The sequence below is a fragment of the Colobus angolensis genome, unplaced genomic scaffold, assembly GCF_000951035.1.
Source record: "Colobus angolensis palliatus isolate OR3802 unplaced genomic scaffold, Cang.pa_1.0 Scaffold19, whole genome shotgun sequence".
Taxonomy (NCBI): Eukaryota; Metazoa; Chordata; class Mammalia; order Primates; family Cercopithecidae; genus Colobus; species Colobus angolensis.
This window is the reverse complement of record NW_012115043.1, coordinates 14,440,367-14,443,614: the sequence shown is the minus strand read 5'-3', so window position 1 is coordinate 14,443,614 and position 3,248 is coordinate 14,440,367. Positions and strand designations below refer to the sequence as shown.

The 3,248-nt window shown below is 55.7% G+C and overlaps 1 long non-coding RNA gene across 1 annotated transcript in view; it reads left to right on the top strand.

Moving 5' to 3' along the window:
* The first annotated feature begins 819 nt into the window (after window positions 1–819).
* LOC105510629 overlaps window positions 820–3,248 on the top strand; it is a 6,225-nt gene continuing 3,796 nt past the window's right edge. The window contains exons 1-2 of the long non-coding RNA XR_001001589.1: window positions 820–1,138; window positions 2,499–2,665. This is a non-coding gene — a long non-coding RNA (uncharacterized LOC105510629). The remainder of the gene's footprint in view (window positions 1,139–2,498; window positions 2,666–3,248) is intronic.

Sequence of the window (3,248 nt, the reverse complement as noted above, 5' to 3'; positions counted from 1 at the left end):
CAGGAGTTCAAGACCATCCTGGGCGACATAGGGAAACCTTGTCTCTACAAAACAATACAAAAATTAGACTGGAAACAGTGGCTCACGCCTGTGATCCTAGCATTTTGGGAGGCTGAGGCAGGCGGATCACTTGAGGTCAGGAGTTCAAGACCAGCCTGGCCAGCATGGTGAAAAACCAACTCCACTAAAAATACACAAACTAGCTGGGTGTGGTGGTGTGCACCTGTAGTCCCAGCTACTTGGGAGGTTGAGACAGGAGAACTGCTTGAACTTGGGAAGTGGAAGTTGCTGGTAGCCGAAATTGTGCCCCTGCACTCCAGCCTGGGCAACAGCGTGAAACTCCATCTTTAAAAAAAAAATTAGCCTAGTGTGGTGGTGTGTGCCTGTAGGCCCAGCTGCTCAGGAGGCTGGGAGGATCGCTTGAGCCTAGGAGTTTGAGGTTGCAGTGAACTATGACTGCACCACTGCACTCCAGCCTGGGCAACAAAGAAAGACGCTGTCTCTAAAATAATAATAATAATAATAATAACAACAAAAGAAAGGCCATGTTAGGCCCTTAAAAGTAAAGCAGGCCTCAGTGAAGGAGAGAAGAGGATGGAAGGAGGAGGGAAGAGGGAGAAGGGAGGAGGGAGGAGGGCGGTGGCTGCACACCCCCACATCTCATAGGGATTGATTCCTTCCTCAGCAACAGTTGCTCAGAGTTGAGCACAAGAACTCGTCTTTTTCCCAGTAACAAACACAGGCCCAGGCAGAGTGGTGCTGAGGAAATGTGCGGTGAATGGATGCTGAACAGGAAGAGACACTGAAGAAGAAGGAGGTGGTACTGACAGCAGCCATCGTGGAGGTTGGAAACGGAGATGCATGTGAAGCCCTTTGCATGGTATTTTCCCCTTAAAACATGGATGGGGAACAAGGGGCTCTCATTTCTCTTTTTCTCTGGGATGGTGAGCAGTGAGCAGGGCACGCCACGAGGAGCACACTCTGCAGCCCAGGCACACGCGGTCAGCACGCGGAGCACAGCGCGGGAGAAGCGGCTGACGGTGGCCTGGCCCCGCGTACCTGGGTGTGGATGCCCCGCCGCCCCGCAGAGGAAGCGCCTGGAGTCTGGGGTCCGCTGCCCTGAGCTCTGGGTGTTCACGTAGGAAACGGGTAGGGAGTATCCGGGTTTCCTACCCCTCCCCCTGGGTGGCTGTGCCTCCCCTTCCTCCTGCTCCCCTCCTTCCCTCCCCAGGGTCCCCAGGGGTGGGCAAACCCAACACCCAGGTGAGGGTCTGTCCTAGGAGAGAGGGAAACAGCTGGCAGGAGCTCAGGCGGCAGGCGGTGGCCCTGCTCCTGCCGTGAGAGACGGAAGCCAAGGGGCGGCGGGTGGGCGGTGCTGAGGAGACCCGTGCTTCACCCAGCCTGAGACGCTGTCGTTCCCTTCCACTGGGCTCTCATGCGAAGCCCCAGAGCAAAGTGGGTGTGGCTGGTCAGGGTGAGCAGGGCAGGCCGGAACGGGACCCGGACCCGGAACGGAGGAGGGTCGCCGCGGAAGACACCTAGCCTAACCGGAGAGGGACAGGTGCACCCCCAGACCGTGGGAAAGCGCCCTCTGCCTCCAGCTGGGCTGGGCCCAGACCCTCCACTTCCCAGCCCGTTGCTTCTCTGTGCCTTGGAGGTTCAGGGTGGGCTGGTGGGTGGGAGGAGATGTGAGAGTTCTTGTGTCAGGAGTTGAAGACCATCTTGGCCACTTGCCTGCCAGGGCCCTGTAGAAATAAATCCCTGAAGCTATAAACAGGTGCTTCTCTAAGCTGATTCCAGGGGAGGGCGGGAGGAGCAGTGGCGGGTGGTGTGGGAAGAGAGACTGCTCTCTAGAGAGCTGATGGTACTAGGCCGTCACCACCGCGATGACAGCACACACACATCCACACACACATGCACACACGCACGCAGACACACACGCAGACACATACACGTGCACACACATGCACACGCATGCACGCACACATCCACACACACATGCACACAGACACACACACACGTGCACACACATGCACGCACACACATACACGCACACACAAATGCATGATACACATGCGCACACGCAGACCCCACTCCTCTACCGGTGACCAGCACAGCCCCTCCCTTCCTGCTCGCCTGGAAGGAGGGCGCCCCGCCAGGTTTCCTCCCTGTGAATTGAGCGCCAGAGACCAACAGTGACCTGTGGTGGTTTTTCCAATTCTCTTCCCATTCTGACAAGGACAGAGGAGATGCTTTGTGATACAAGGGGGAAAAAGGAAGGAGAAAAGGGAAGAAAGCGAAGGGAGGGAAGTCCCCCGCAGAGCAGCCTGGGGAGGGGTCTGGGGCCTGGCCTAGGCCCAGCCACTTCCTGAGGAGACCAGGTGGCGGTCTCCCAGGCCTGCAGACCTCAAGGCAGCCCAGTCCTCCTCTGCGGTCCCTACGCGTTGCTCTGGTGCGGACATCCCTGGCTATGCTCTCCATGTAGATGTTCCTTTTAGCCTCTGCCTCAGCTGAAATCTGAAGATCAGGCCAATTTCGTGGTCTCTCAGACGTCTGTAAACAGGAAGCCTTGGCTCCTTGGGAGACAGGGAGCCTCTCACTGTACTTCCTTCTCTTGGCTCCAAAGACATAGAATGGTTGCTATGGGGATTCCTTCATTTGTAGAGTAAGTTTTCAGAAAAAATAATGACTCACAAGTCCTTTAAGGAGGAACAGAGTCAATCCTTGGGGATGATATGATCTAATAGGGTTTAAAAGAGGAACCGTGACGGGGTGCAGTTGGCCGGCTTTTCTTCTTTTCCTCTTTGGTCCTCATGGGTGGACGAAGCCCACCAGTGGCTCAGGTACCCTGGCACCACCATTTGCTTCTTTGTGACATCTGAGGACAGGTGTTAAAAATAATTTGGAAATGGCCAGCTAGGGCCCGACACACTGGCTCACATCTGCAATCCCAGCACTTTGAGAGGCTGCAGTGGGAGAATTACTTGAACCCAGGAGTTCGAGACCAGCCTGAGTAACATAATGAGACCTTGTTTCCACAAATAATTAAAACAAAAAACTAGTCAGGTGTGGTGGTGCATGCCTGTAGTCCCAGCTACTCAGGAGGTTGAGGCTGTAGGATGACTTTAGCCCAGGTGGTCGAGGCTACAGTAAGCCATGGTTCTGCCACTGTACTCCAGCCTGGGAGACATGGGAGAAAGGAAGGGAAGGGAAGGGAAGGGAGGGGAGGGGAAGGGAGGGGAAGGGAA